The sequence below is a fragment of the Canis lupus genome, chromosome 1, assembly GCF_048164855.1.
Source record: "Canis lupus baileyi chromosome 1, mCanLup2.hap1, whole genome shotgun sequence".
NCBI lineage: Eukaryota > Metazoa > Chordata > Mammalia > Carnivora > Canidae > Canis > Canis lupus.
The window spans coordinates 76,205,632-76,222,322 of NC_132838.1; the positions used below are offsets into that span (position 1 = coordinate 76,205,632).

Consider the following 16,691-nt stretch of genomic DNA (forward strand, 5'->3'; position numbering starts at 1 on the left):
CAGTAAATACAGCAGGTTCTCTGGGTTAGGGGTGGGGACAACACTATCATAGACAAATTAAGCTCTTGTAACTAACTGTATAACTTCTTCATGATACAACAGCTTGGTACCATCAATGGCTTCAATTATTGATAGGAGATATTTTTGTATCTTTCATACAGATTTCTATACACAGATTAGCTCAGGGTACTTACTAATTCTGTTTCAGAATAATGATACAAACACATGGTCTCTCTATGTATGCCTGGTTCTTCAATACCTCTGGCAGCAGAACCAAGATATTTGGTTTAGTAATTTCTTTTTGAACCCAGAAGAATAAAATTTCTCTGCAGGAATTTGTTCTCAGTGCAGAAATGTTTTGACTTATGGAAAACTTTTTTTTTATCTTACAGAAAAACCCATCAGCAAAATGTTCTAACTTTGCTACCTCTTACTTCAGCCCATCTTTATACTTCCCTGAGTAATAGTAAATGCTTACCAGATTCCGTAGATTCACTTTTCTATCCTAACACCAACTGCGCCCTCCAGGCACTATTTGTGGTCATTTTACCTTGTCAAATGGAACTGTACTTCCTAAAAGTCCTTTCCCCATGCAGTTCCAAGCTAAGATTGCACACAAGAGAAATTTGTATGAAATTTAGAAGCCACAATGTAAACAGCAGCCATTATGCTTGGAAGATCAGTGCAGGTCATCACAGTTAGTACAGGTTCACACATGCTGCTGAGCTAGGGCTCATCTCAGCCTGGGGCAGCTATAGGGTATGCAGCTCCTTCAGCTTCTTCTAGTCTTAGATCAGGCCTGTGTACAGCTCCCTAGCAGAAGAACCAACTTATTCTACAGGTTCTTACCATCAATGGAGTCAGATGCAGTAAAAGACAAATAAGTGTGTCTTCATACATTCTACTCTTCGATTTTCCTCTACTTTACAACCAGCTTTTCTTCCCAATTACCAGCCCTATAGCAACTTTATGCCAACCTTATACAGCTCCCCAATATGGTCTCTGCTTGGTGACTTTTCTCTGATTCTCCAATCTATCTCCTTCCAGAGCTTGACTTCCTTAGCCCTCTCACAATTTCATAAAATCTAATCCCTATACAAATCCCTTTTTCTGTACCACTCGCAGTGGTTCCGTTCTGCCTAAACTCTGACTGATGTGCTACTGCTAAGAAAGTGGATAAGCAACAGAGTGACAGATGAACCCAAGAAAAGGCACTCCAAATCTGTGCTTGTTAATTACTGCAGTCAAGCCAACATTCACTCAGGAGCACTAGCAGAAAGCAAATCAACACACCTGATTCCTAAGAGTCATCAAAAGTCTTCACATTTTTTATGCTCTGATATAACTGTTCCGCCCCTAAGAATTTATCTCAAGGACATAGCTATGGATTGTATAATACTCTGATAAACCATTTGGTGAAACTTTCAAGGGACATATTTCAGTGAAAATAGATGGTTCACGAATTGCTGTCTCAAGATGGTTAGTTCCGCTGACGGTAGAACTTTTTGCTTTGCTGAGGGAGTGTGCAGAGATGAATAACTCTGAACTCTGGACATCATAGGGGACATTTGGAAACTATGTCTAGGGAAGAAAAAGAAGAGAGAAGAGGTTACTGTCTGGGAAGAATAATGGAGGATAAAAAACACAAATATCAAATGGCTAATGATCCTGAGTTTCCACTGGGTGTTGTGTGCTGTGTGTCTCCCTGTGAAACATTCATGTATAGTCATTTATGGCAGGGCTGGTTCTTTCTGGAGACAAGTCAAAGTGCTGAGTCTTCTTCAAAATGAGCATAAAGGGAAAATAGAAAAAAATAGGGAAATATTGGAAACAGCCTGAGTGTTCAAAGTTGGAAATTATTTAAATGAATTATGTCATTTCTAGACAACAAAATACCAAGTCACCATCCAAAACTATGCTGTTAAAGAATGTGTAATAATATGAAAAATGTCTTAAATGAAGACTGCATATTTCAATGGAATGTAGAATATTAGGAAAGAAAAATGACTGAAAGAGTAAACACCAAATACTGACTGCCGTGGTAGGTTAGGCTGGTTTTATTTTCTCCCTTCTATTTATTTGTATTATCTTAAATTTCTAAAATAAACATGTATTCCTTCTGTAACAAAACAAAAACAGCATATGTTTATAGCTTTCCATAAACTAGGCAAGTCTTATACCCAAAGCAAGTGTTCAAAGGCAGGAAAACAAACAGTAGGTACATTTAGGCAAATATTCATGTTCCAAAAATGGCTAATCTGATCCAGCTGCATGTTATCACACTTTCATTGTTGTCAGGAAGAGGGACATAGATCAACACATTCCTCTTCCCCACCCTGGACAGAGTTCCACCATGAAGGTGCAAAAAAGGCCCAACACAGAGATGGACTCACTGTCCTCAAAGTAAGGCCATCTGAGTTCTTACCTGGACTCTGTCAAAGGCTGCCATTGACTCTGGACAGCAACTTGGCACTCACCAGTAGAGCTGAGGCTGCACTTCTAAGTTTATACCCTGAAGAATCGCATATGTGCATAAGGAGTTATGCACCTGAATGTTTATTTCAGTATCATGTCCTTTCCATTCATTTTTTTTCCTGTGGGAAATTTCTAATATATACAAAAGTTAACAGATACTTTTTAAAAATATTCTATTTATGTAGAAAGACAGAGAGCACAAGCAGGGGGAGGGGCAGAGGGAGAAGCAGACTCTTGCTAAGCAAGGAACCCAATGTGGGGCTCAATCCCAGGATCCTGGGACTTGATCCCAGGACCCTGGGATCATGGCCTGAGCTGAAGGCAGATGCTTAGCTGACTGAGCCACCCAGGCAGCCCAACAGAGAAGTTTCATAAGCCCCCACATACCCGTCACTCAGCTTCAATAATAATCAATTCATGGCCAATCTTTTCTCATCTCATCCCTCCCACTCACAGCCACTCCTGTATTATTTCAAAGCACATCCCAGGTATCAAATCATTTCATTCATAAATTTCAGTATAGATATATCATACACATTAAATACATGTATATATATATGAATATAATATATTTGTATATAATACTTTAAAAAATAACCCCAAAACCCCAACCATGACATTTTATTACATCGAAGACAAAACAATCAATTCTTAATATCCTTAATTATCAGCTCAGAGTTCAAATGTTAAATTTTTTCATAAATGTGATCATTCTCAAGACAATTCAGAGTCTGGAAATGAAGGAATAGTTAATTATGTTTTAAAACTATTATTAAATTTTTTAGACATGATAAAGATTTTGTGTTTTTTTTTAAGTCTTGTGCTTAAGTGTTTATGGATAAAATGATACATTATCTGGAATTTGCTTTGAAATCAGGTAATTGGGGTAGAAATGAAACAAGATTAGCTGTGAGTTGATCACTATTGAAGCTGAGAGAGGGGTACATGAGGTTTATTTTACCATTTCCTTTTATTTTTTTTTTACATATTTGAAATTTTCCACAATAAAAAAGTAAGGGAAAAAAGGGTATCTAAATAACATATTGCTTATGCACAGAAAGAAAGATAGGAAGACAGAGCCAAAAAGCGGGGGTGGGGGGGGGGATAAACACAAAATTAAGGATGTAGTTGCCTTGAGAAAGGGTGGCAGGGGGTAGTTGAGATTATTGGAAATGTTCTTCGTTACAAATGACCTCATGTTATTTAAAAAAAAATACTAAATGATAAAATAAAGGAGGGCTACTCGTGTACCAGTGTCAATATGTAGTGTCCCAAACCAGGATTAGGATTAGTCCAGTTTGGTTCTCTTGAGCACCAAAAATAAGAAAAAAAAATCACATGGTGATCACTACACATACACACACACACACACACACACACACCTCTGAAACAATAGCTTCAGAAACAATAATAACAATAATGACCCTTACTACATGCAATACTCTGAAGTCGTCTTTTTTTTTTTTTTTTGAAGATTTCATTTATTTACTCATGAGAGGCACAGAGAGAGAGAGATGCAGAGACACAGGCAGAGGGAGAAGCAGGCTCCATGCAGGGAACCTGACGTGGGACTCAATCCTGGGACTCCAGGATCACGCCCTGGGCCAAAAGCAGGCACTAAACCCTTGAGCTACTCAGGGATCCCCTCTGCAGTGCCTTAAGAGAATGTTCACTCAGCATCAAAAAAAAAACCAAAAACCAAAAAAAACAAAACAAAACAAAAAAACCTTTGCGCCTCCCTTCCCCCATCCCTTGCTGTACCTTCCATCTTCCCACTGCACTGTCTCTCCACCCTCTCCCCCTGCCTGGAAGATCTATTGCATGCTCCACTCCTCTCCCCTGCCAACCATGGCCTTCTGGTTTCCTCTGTCTTCACCCCTGGCCTTGCTTTCTGCAGAAGCCACCCCAGCTCTTTCAGAGCCAGCCACCATCATGGTTTATGACATCCCAGCAATATTTTTTCCACTTCCAAATGGGGACCCGAGAAACTGGACTGAAGAAACCTGCCCAAGACCACAGGGTTGGCAGTCACCTGGATTTCACTCCCACACTTCCTAATTCACAGGCTATTGGAAGGTCTGGGATTAGAGCAACAGCTCCCAGAGCTCCCTGCTTTGCTCACCACTTTCCCGGCTGACTCAGGGCACATCTGTGTCTGGGCCGCTTAACCCTCAGCTACCACTGCACTTGAAACCCTACAAGGAACCCAAAGCAATATACTTCTCCGTTTAATAAGAAATATCTTTGTTCAGTCCTGCCTTAAATACATGTTATATGTGGACAGCCACACAGCAGCAGGCTGTAGAAATGTCCTTTGTATTCTGTGTCCTGACCATAGCCCTCAATGCTGATCCCAAACTTGGCTTTGTTCACCACATAGCACTGCAAGAGCCATTTGTTCTATTCCCAAATTGAGAGATGAGGTCATAAAGAAGACTTCCCTTGCCGCTCCCCCAGTCACCTGACTTGTCACACCTGTTATACCAACAGGGAAAGGGGTACAAATAAACTAACCAGATTCTGTCAGCCTGCTCAGTTTTGTCTTTGAAAAGTCTCCCATTTTGTACCTTCCCTGCCTTGAGCACACCATACCTGAGGACCTCCACGAGTGTTGAGCGGCACCACACAGCTCTGGCTTCCAGGAAATTGCAGCCCCCAGGCCCATCAAGAGACCCCTCTGAAAACTGGCTGACTCTTTTCCAATTGGAGTCAACAGTGGCTGAGCCCTTGCTCTGTGCCAGGCATGATGTTAGTACCTGTCATGTCAGCATCACCAAATCAATCTGAGCAGGACAGGAGCCTCCACCCTTCAGAAGCTTCTAGAGTCTTCTCAAAGTGATCATACACACGCACACACACTACCCAAAGGGATATAAGAAAAGTTCAGAGTGAATGCCAGGGAAATTTAGAGACAAAGAGTCTCATTTAATTTCAGAGGGACTTCATTTGTAAGATAGACCTATCTCTTTGTGACCTCTGTATAAACAGAGGACACCATTCATGACATAGAATCACTTTTTATTGAAATATAAGTGACATAAAACATTATATTAGTTTCATGAATACAACATAACAATTTGATATTTGTATATATCGCAAAATGATCACTACAAAAAGTCCAGTTAACATCCATCACCACACAGTTACCAATTTCCTTTTCTTGTGATGAGAACTTTCAAAACTTACTCTCACAGACTTTCAAATATATTATACAATATTTATAGTCAGCAGGCTGTATATTACATCCCCTGCACTAACTTGTCTTATAACTGGAAGTTTGTACCTTTTGACTCCCCTTCACCCATTTCCCCCACCCACACCCCTGGCAACCACCAATCTGTTGTCTGTATCTAAGGAATTCTGTTTTTTGTTTGTTTTTTGTTTTCAGATTCTACATGTAACTGATATACAGTATTTGTCTTTCTCTGTCTGACTTATTTTAGTTTTATTTTACTTCTCCATGTTGTGGCAAATGGCAGGATTTCATTCTTTTTTTATGGCTGAATAACATTCCATTGTATACACCATAGCATCTGTATCTCTTCATCTATCAATGGACATTTAGGTTGTTTCTATGTCTTGGCTATTGTAAATAATACTACAATGAACATAGGGATACAGGTGTGTTTTTGAGCCAGTGTTTTAGTTTCCTTCAGATAAATACCCGGAAGTGGAATTGCTGGATCATATGATAGTTCTATTTTTTAATATTTGGAGGAACTTTCATGACACATAATCATTTTTAAAAATTGAATCTCCCATGTTGGTTATGCCCATTACACATGGTATCCAGGGGAAATTCATTCAAATTTCCCAAGTTTATGTGAATTGCATACTTCATTTCCTAGCTGAAGCACTTTAATCAGTTAGATGAGAATGTCACAAAGGACATGGGTCCTACCCACAAGCCTCCAGGGAATGCGTTAACTAATCTCTATTTCTTATTTTACTTTACAAACACAGTATTTCTACATTCTAGGTACTGTTATAAGCATGCTGCACATATTAAGTGAATTAACCCTCACAAGCATCTAAGAGGTGCTACTTTCCCCATATAATAGATGGTGAAACTGTAGCACAGATCAATTATATAACTCAGCCAATGTCATATAACTAATATAATTGAAATTTTAGGGGCAGCCCGGGTATCTCAGCAGTTCAGCGCTGCCTTCAGTCCAGGGCCTGATCCTGGAGACCCGGGATCAAGTCCCACATCAGGCTCCCTGCATGGAGCCTGCTTCTCCCTCTGCCTGTGTCTCTGCCTCTCTCTCTCTCTCTCTCTCTCTCTCTCCCTCTGTCTGTCTCTCATGAATAAATAAGTAAAATCTTTAAAAAAAAATTTACTAATAGAGTTCAAACTCTGCATGCAATCTGTGATCTTAGCCACTACACAGTTTATTGACTTAATTATAACAGTCTTCTCAGTTTGATCTATGATAGAGACAATTTGCCATGGGTCTCTCATGTTTCTGTGTATCTTTGCATACTGAACAGACTTTGGAAGATATATTGTCTCCCTCTGGAACAAAAGACACATATTTACTACACATTATAAATGACGCACGCTTCCTAAGCCCAGTACTCCTCTCCTATAATGCAATCAGTAGGTGACATTTGACCTTTTTCACATGACCCTTTAGGAACGAGGGCTCAATGCTGACACTCTGGCTACCAGATTACTGTGAGTAATAGTCTTTTGTCTCTGATCCAAGAATCTCTCGTCATATTCCAGCACCCATGAAACTGTGCTGGGCTAACTGTTAGTTTGCAAGTAGTGTAAAATCTCAGACACTTCATAGTCTTGACAACCTATATTTCATTGTAAAAACAGACCTGCTTCACAGAACAATCTCTAAAGGAGGCAATGTTTGAGACATGTCTTGTCTTAAAGGAAGGGATAAACATGAAGGGCTTGCTGGCAGAATGACAGGCAAAGTCAGGAAATAGGAGTATGCATGATACCATAGGGTGGCTAAGCCTGATGGCTCTAAGTTTCAGCCTTTCTAGGAAGCTAGCTCTCCATTGGGAGATGAACTAATTTTTAGAAAAGTCCCCATTCATATATCCTAGCTTCTCTTTAGAAGCTGCAATGTGATTTTCTTTTACTACTTTGTTCAAACTGACCACCCATGAGCTGAGAAAACCACAAGATGAAAGTTCATTCTTTCTCAAACACATCTGATTGTTTTGACCCCTGGGAATCAGGCTTCCTGAAGATAAACATCTGGGGTCAGCAAGAGCTGATGAAGTCAGCAACAGCTTGGGTCCATGACAGAGTCTGGTTCACCAGGAGCCCTTTCTCTTCATACCATGTGTGTGCCTGCCATTAGACACATACTTGTGTCCTGTGTTATAAGTTATGCCCCTAATATTTGCTACAGTGAAACACCTTGGGGCTTAACTCATGATATTTCTTGATGGTAATGTCCATACATAGGATATTCTCCCCAACCTTAGCGCATAAAAAAGAATACAAAAGATTAAAATGGAGGACTTAATTTACTCCAGCAATACACAAATGTCTGATATTGGGTTGCTCCCAGAAGCAGAGCCTCAGACAAGGATTCAAATGTGAATAATTAGCCCTACAGAGAAAATCCTGGGAGCCAAAGTAGCATACATGCCTCAGAGTTCCTCCTCCAGGGAGTGAAGGAACTGTAAGATTTGTCTGCTAGGTCCCATTAGGCTTTGGTTAGAGGCTATTGGTGGGGTGGTAGGAATCAGGATGAGAGAGCAGTCAATTCCCTCACCCTGCTGCTCTTTGGGCAAAGAGATTTGGACACTGACAAGTGGAGGCCAGCCAGAGCACTCACAGCCATGGTGAGGCCTGAGGCATATGAGAAGGAGGCTGCTCTAGATGGAAAGGCCCGACTGCTAAGCAGGGACCCTGACTCACCCTTCCCTGGAAAAGAAGAAGAGAAATCATCTTCTAATGGAATGGCTTAAAACCCAGGCCTCAAAATTTTACAATATGTATAAAGTTTTCTGAAAGGATCCTTGCCACATAAGCTATGAGAAGAAAAAGTATCTCCAGCTGGCCATCTGCCCCAGAGCTACTGCTTGAGCAGTTTGACAAGCTGTAAGGGGGAAGTAAGAGGTGTTAGAGAGGTCTGGCTCCTTGTTCTGCCTGGGGCTGATTCTCCAATGCTTTTAACTTGTGTCTGAACCAAATACAGCTACAGGAGTGATCATTCCTCAATCAGAGAAGTAGCTAGACCCCAAAAGACTGGAGGGCAAATGAGCTGGGTCACTTGTAAGCAAGGTCACTCCTGCGATCTGCATAGGAGTCATGCCAGGCTGAGATAGCAGACCTGAATGAGCTTGGCTGCTATTACAGGTTCTGGGTTTCAAAGGCCTTAAGTCCCAGATCTGTGGTGGCCACCTGGGGCAGGGGGTGTTTTTGCCTAAACTGGCACGATGTTTATGGTGAAGTTGCCCTGAATATCACTTACTTTCTCCCATATGCATAGTAGAGGAAGCATAAGCCCACGGTGATTAGAGGGAACAGAGGGGAAACATGATGACAACCTGTGGACTTTAAAACACAAGTCTATGAGAGGAGGATTCCACAGAATAATCACCATCCTTGGCCTGTTGAAGGCTCTCAGCGTCCAGAAATGCAGACATTTATCTTTGTGGGCACAGTAACAGCTACTGCCTCCCTCCAGCTTCCTGCAGCAGCTGACCTTTCACTCAGTTCTTGTCACATCTATAGCAGCTTCACATATAGCACCACCCCTTGAGCAATGGATCAATAAATATTTTTCTTCAAATGGAGTCACTCTTTTTACACATACAGTTATTAACAAAGGCAATTTGATCCCATTGCTACAAATGAAAATGCACTATCCCTGGCTACCAATGAAAACAAAGCAATATGATCAAATTCTAGCCAGATTTTCTTGCCTGCCATTTGCTATGATGCTGAGAGATATTCTCTATTTCCCTGTCTCTCTCTCCCTCTCCCTCTTTATTAAAAAAGAAAGAGGCAGGGTTTGTTCCTTGACTAATCCGAAGGACTAAACCAGATGCCTAGAAAAATCTGCAGCAGAAGTAGGACAGCACTCAGGGCTGGAATTGGCAACGAAGCCCTCCCAACACCCCGTGGGCACATGCAGACTCTGACACTCGCCATTAGGACACAGAGGAGAAAGATTTCCAGTCTCCTTCTCCTAGTGAGGACAGGAGGAGAGGGACATCAAACAAAGGAAAGCAATATGGACTAGAAAGAGGCTAAAAAGACAGGGACAGAGTGAGAGAGACAGGATGTCAGAAAGGAAAGACATGGCACTCACCACCACCCACTCTGAGTCAGAAGCTGCAGTGGGTGTCATCCACTAGCAAGAACTCTCCTTTCCTTAAAGAAAAAGAACTTCCAACCCTACGGAGTCTTCCCGTATGTTAATCACTGCACGATTGCCTGCTGTGAGATTCCTTCAATGAAGCCATTTGGACTCACAATTTAACCTGCAAAAAGATTCACACTTAAATAAAAAGCCAAGCTGACATTTTAGAAGGCTTATTTCTGGAAGAAAGGAACACACTTGTTAAGATTATTAAGCCCTAATAAGTTCCATAACCATAAGACCAGCCGGCACATGCTTGAATATCTGGTGGCTCTATGGTAAGGATGTCGTACAAGCCCATGTCACATCTTCCTGATCCCAAAATAGGAGATGAAGAGATGAGAAATGGCTCTCTTCAAAGGAAAACTCCGTGGGCACCTCTGCTGACATCAGAAATGGGACTAGCCCTTGGGGGGTAGAGGGTAGCTAGGGTTTTTGTCCCAAGAACCCACAGGAAGAATGTGTCATACAAGATGTTGATGCAGAGGTGGGAATGTGGTTGACAGGGTGACCACAGTGTGATCCTGTAGATGGAGGGGTATCAGTAACTCTTGGGATCTATCTCCACACAGATGAGGTTCTGATTTGTATATTTACAAATACAAAGAGAAAGTGTGGACCTCCCAGAAAGAAAAGATGGTATAAACTTATGAAAATCTGAGCTTCATCTTCAGCTTTGAGATAAGACTGGGAAAAAAAGTGGGAGATAAGCCAAACTAGAAGCAAATATTTCTTGGAGATAACAAGTGGAATTAAGGGTTTCATGTTCAGGGTATCTGACCAGGGATCAAAAGGATTTGCTTCTATGTCCTGCCCCTTGAGGGTGGATTGCTGTAGTGTCAATTAACCTCTGTGGATTCAAGTCTTTGCTTGCAAGGAGAGCAATGATGCCCTCTCTCTGTAGACTGGTTTATTAATTCTTTTCACATGTGTTACATTCACTGTTTGCATAACTCAGGTAGAGCAGATACTAGATAGAGCAGGTATCATTGCCCTCGTTTTACTAATAAGCCCCCACGAAGACTTGACTCTATATGGTCTAGTTCTGTTACTTGCTGGCTCTGAGACCTTTAATAGTTGACTCAGCCTCTTCTGTTCCTCTGTTTTCTCCTCTGTTAAACAGGAATAAAATAGTGCTGATTTCAGGGGAGCCTGGTTGACTCTGTTGTTAAGCAGCTGACCCTTGATTTCTGCTCAGGTCATGATCTCAAGGTGGTGAGCTCCAGCCCCATTGTGAGCCCCTCAGTGAGCCCCACAGTGGGCAGCACAGCTCTCTCAGCAGAGTCGGCTTCTCCCTCTCCACCTCCCTCCACTCACTTGCATTCTCTCTCAAATAAATCTTTAAAAAAATAGATAGTGCTTATTTTATAGGGTTGATGTTAGGATTAAATGAAATAATATAAGCAAAGTGCTTAGAAAAGTCCTGGCGCTTATTAAGTTCTCAATAAATGTTAGCTCTTCTTGACTAAGTGGTCAGACCAGGGCTTCTAATCCAGGCCTTCTGGCACCAGGAGAGCTCACTGATTAAGAGCATGGGCTTTAACATCTAACAGACCAGTGTGCAAACCCCATTTCTACAATACCTGTAAGACTCAGTTTCCTCATCTGGAAAATGGTGAGTGGTATTACTGTCCACCGCATGCAGTTGCTGGGAAGATTACGTGTGCCTAGTATCTGGTAGTTGCTCTCCTCATCTTTGTGATTACTTTCTGCTTTCTACTCACTCACAGAGACACTGGCAAAGCCACCTAGGTAGGTAAAACTGTTAGATGATCTTAGGACTCTATAAAATTCTGAGCTAATATGGTATAGTTAGCCTTCAATAGAACAACTTTTTAAATGGGTCACTTAGGAACATCCTGCTGAAGATGGAAGATTAAACAATCATCCACTTTTACTCCCTCCAGAAATCTCATTAAAATGACACTAAAGGGTTTTTTTTAATTTTATGAACCCACAAGGACAAAGAAAAAAAAAGAAACATCAGTAACAGAATTTTGGAAGGTAAAAACCAGAGAGATGAGCATGATGGGTACAGAAAATTTTTAAAAATCCTAATCCTAACTAACATGAAGAGCACCAAGATGCAATCCCAAATACTTTGGGAACTGACAGCACCAAGTATTTCTAGAAGTGACCATGTAAAAGTGAGGCTAAAAACAGGATGTTGAAGATGTCAGACCCTGAGGTGCCATCATCCCCTGCTCAGCCCAGCCAGGTGAACTTTACCCCCTAGTAAAAGACTGAAGCTTTTCTTTTCTGGAAAGGAACATCAGACGTAACTGAAGATAGAAGTATTGTTATGAAAACAGGAGCATTAAATGAACATTTACATACCAGTGCTTCTCAGGACACTTCGAGAGCAATATCACTAACTACAAAATTAAATTTAAAATTCAGCTCCTCAGGTCCATTGGCCAAATCCAGACCACTTTGATCACTGCAGAAAGTTCTATTGGCCAGGCCTGGTTGAGTGCAAAGATTTGGTGACTTTTCTGAGGGATGTGACCAGCCCAAGGGGAAAGACTCCCAAGATACTGACAGTGGGGATTCTCCAATGAAATAGCCAAAAGTTCCAAACTCCTAAAACCACCAGCCTCCTAACATCTTATTAGACACTTCCTCTTTGAAGTGACACTGAAGATCATCAGCTAGATGAAGAAAGCCTGTATCATGAAAGAGAAGAGACCAAAACAAATGAAGAAAAAAATAATTTAGAGAAACAGAAACAAAGGTGGAAGAAGAAAACTTCAAAAGAACCATCATTAATATCCTCAGAGAGTAAAGAGATGTTGTCTCTGTAAAATAAGAGTGGATTATCATAACAAAGAAATATTCAGAGAAATTTTTAAAAGGGATCTTGGAAATTTTCAAATGATAGCTGGAAAGAAATATTCAGGAAAAGGACTGAAAGGTAATTGAGCAAATGTCCCAGGAAATGTCTAAAAAGGTAATTAGAAAAGAAGAAGAGAAAGATGAGAAAGTTGTCCTAGTCCTTGTACATCCTTTACTTTTTCACCAATGAAATGCTAGGAGCACGGGGTCCCAGGGGCCAGGTCCCACATTGCTTCTTTGCTTAGAAGCCAAGACCCATGTTAGAATACCTTATCTTCTGGAAGTCAAAATAAGGAATTTTGACTTTCAAAACCCATGGGAGTTGAAGGGGAGTTTAGAGGAGACTGGGCCAAGTTGAGGTCATCGTGATTAACAAAACCTCCTCCTTTCCCTGGTGATATAAGCCCAGCTTTTCTTGCTTCTCACTAGACTTTTGCTCTGTGGTGTGTCTTCACCAAACCCTTGCCCTCCACCTCACCAGAGTCTCCTAGTACTCCCTCTCCATAAGCAACAGTTATCACAGTATACCTATCAGTGCTGCAAACTCCTTAGGACAGAGAAAAATGGCTGGGAAATACGATGCAGTGAGTTGGGAGACAAAAGAAGAAAATGAAAGGAAACAGATTTTAACAGAAATAAGGGGGCACCTGGGTAGTTCAATCCATTGAGCATCCAATTCTTGGTTTTTGGCTCAGGTCGTGATCTCAGGGTGGTGAGATGTAGCCCCAAGTCTGGTTCTACACTCCGGGTAGAGTCTGCTTACCTTTATTCTTCTGCCTCTACCCCCCACACACATATACACACTCATGTGCTCTCTGGTACTCTTGCTCTCTCTCAAATAAATAAATAAAATCTTAAAAATTTTTTAAAAGTAAGGAAAGGAAAAAGATTATATGAAGTCACTTAAAAAAAACTTTTTATTGCACAAAATGTAAAGCATACACAAAATAATAGTTTAATGAATATTCCTGTTCATGTTATCCAGGTTGAACAATATCAAGTCATAATTAACAGTAGCTTTGAGATAATAATAATATATGGATTGTTCATCATGTAATATGTATGTTCTATGTATTATATATAGGTGTGTGATAAACAGTTCAAAACAGTTACAAATTCTCTGCCACCATCAAGAGATGGAGTCTAAGTCACGTCCTATATCTACTCTGGTCAGACCCTGTGACTTGCCTTGGCTAACAGAATGTAGCAGAAAAGATACTGTACAGCTTCAGAGACTAGACCTGAGAAGCTATGGTGGTCAGTTTAATATGTCCAAAGGGCTCTTTAACAGGTAAGACTAAGGGCTTGAAAACATAGGGGTAAATTTTCAAGACCTTGAGTGAATCAACAGTTTCTTAAATATGACACCAAAAGCACAAGCAATAAAAGAAAAAATAGTTAAGCTGTACTTCATGGAGATTAAAAACATTTGTGCTTCCAAAGATACCATCAAGGAAATGAAAAGTCTATCACAGAATGGCAGAAAATATTTGCAAATAGTATATCTAATAAGAAACTTACATCTAGAATATGCAAAAAAGAAAAAAAAACACAACTCACTAAAATGACAAATAACCCAACTGTAAAGTGGGCAAGGGATTTAAATAGACATTTTTCCAACGAAGATACCTTCATACCCAAAGTCACATGAGAAGATGCTCACCATCACTGCCTACCAGAGAAATTGAAATCAAAACCACAATGAGACGCCTGGGTGGCTCAGTCAGGTAAGTGTCTGCCTTCAGCTCAGATCATGATCTCAGGGTTCTGGGATCCAGCCCCATGTAGGGTGGGCTCCTCGTTCAGCAGGGAGTCTGCTTCTCCCTCTCCCTTTCCCCACTCGTGCTTTCTCCCATTCTCTCTCTTTCTCTCTAATTAATTAATTAATTAATTAATTTTTTAAAAACCACAGGGAGGTCCACCTCACATCCACTAGATGACTCTAATGAAAAAGACAATGTCAATTGTTGGCAAGGACGTGGAGATGCTAGAACTCTCATACATTACTGGCAGGAATGGACAGTGTGGCACAGCTGCCTTAGAAAACAGTCTGGCAGTTCTTCAAAAGGTTAAACATAGAGTTACCATGTGACTCAGTAATTTCACTCCTAGGTATATATTTAAAAGAGATGAAAACCTATGTCCACACAAAACTGGTACATGGATGTTTATGGTAGCATTAATAATAACAGCCAAAAAGTGAATATGACCTAGGTGTCTATCCACTGATGGATGGGCAAATAAAACATGTACTTGTATCATGGAATACTATTCAAAAATAAAAATAAACAAGATACTGGTTCATGCTACAACCTGGATAAGCCTTGAAAACATGCTGAATGAAAGAAGCTAGTCACAGAATACCACATATTATGTGATTCTATCTATATAAAATGCCTTGAATAGACAAAACTTTTTGAGAAAGTTTATAGAGACATAAGGTAGATTAGCAGTGTCCTAGGAATGGGGGAAGGGGAAAGAAGATTGAGGGGAAATGGATGTAATTGCTGAAGAGTATGAGGTTTCTTTTTTGAGTGATAAAAAATGTTCTAAAATTGGTTGTAATAGTTGTTCAACTCTGTGAATATACTAAAAATCATTGAATTGTACACATTAATGGATAAATTGTAGATTATGTTAATTATCTCTCAATAAAGCTGTTAAAGAAGGAAAGAAAGAGAGAAAAGAAAGAAAAGGAAAGAAAAGAAAAGAAAAGAAAAGAAGAAAAGAAAGAAAAGAAAAGAAAAAAGAAAAGAAAAAAGAAAAGAAAAGAAAAGAAAAAAAAAGAAAAGAAAAGAAAAGAAAAGAAAAGAAAAGAAAAGAAAAGAAAAGAAAAGAAAAGAAATCCAAGGTCTGTTCTGCCTTCCAGCAGTGGAATCCAGATAGACTACAAATATCCCTGTTTTACAATATGGAGGAGGGGATGGGCCAGCCACAGTGAGGGGAGACTGCACAGGGCACCCACAGTGCATCACAGGCAGGCTGGGTTGTGCCATCCCAAGTGCAGACACTAGGCAGTGCCTGCTTGTCTGCGGCTTTCAAAAAAGAAAAAAAAGCTGACAGAATTATTTAGCTGCAAATAAGTGGATGACTTTGGACTTTGGATGACTCCAAAGGCAGAGCTGTGAACCCAGAAGGTGGAGTCTTAAGCCATAAAGGAATAATTCCGAGCTTTGAAACCTAACAGAATTTGCCCAGTTGCAACACTACATTGCTTGAGATTGGTGACTCTATTTTTCTTTCCACTTTGTTCTTTTTTTTTTTTTATTGTTTGCATGATATATCTTTTTCCATTCTTTTATTTTTTTTTTATTTTTTATTGGTGTTCAATTTGCCAACATACAGAATAACACCCAGTGCCGTCACCCATTCACTCCCACCCCCCGCCCTCCTCCCCTTCCACCACCCCTAGTTCGTTTCCCAGAGTTAGCAGTCTTTACGTTCTGTCTCCCTTTCTGATATTTCCCACACATTTCTTCTCCCTTCCCTTATATTCCCTTTCACTATTATTTATATTCCCCAAATGAATGAGAACATATAATGTTTGTCCTTCTCCGACTGACTTACTTCACTCAGCATAATACCCTCCAGTTCCATCCACGTTGAAGCAAATGGTGGGTATTTGTCATTTCTAATGGCTGAGTAATATTCCATTGTATACATAAACCACATCTTCTCTATCCATTCATCTTTCGTTGGACACCGAGGCTCCTTCCACAGTTTGGCTATCGTGGCCATTGCTGCTATAAACATCGGGGTGCAGGTGTCCCGGCGTTTCATTGCATTTGTATCTTTGGGGTAAATCCCCAACAGTGCAATTGCTGGGTCGTAGGGCAGGTCTATTTTTAACTGTTTGAGGAACCTCCACACAGTTTTCCAGAGTGGCTGCACCAGTTTGTTCTTGTCAACAGGAATCTCCATAGCTATTATCCAATTCACATCCCACTATTGGATTTGGGGAGCAGACAACTTGCTTTCTAATTGTATGGGTCCCCAAATAGACAGGAATTTTGCCCCAAGATGAAATCATACTCA

General features: G+C 40.5%; 1 long non-coding RNA gene across 1 annotated transcript in view; it reads right to left on the reverse strand.

Annotated features, from left to right (window-relative positions):
- Window positions 1-650: 650 nt before the first annotated feature.
- Window positions 651-16,691, reverse strand: part of LOC140638699 (uncharacterized) — a 198,621-nt gene continuing 182,580 nt past the window's right edge. Inside the window, exon 4 of the long non-coding RNA XR_012035696.1 lies at window positions 651-1,581. This is a non-coding gene — a long non-coding RNA (uncharacterized lncRNA). The remainder of the gene's footprint in view (window positions 1,582-16,691) is intronic.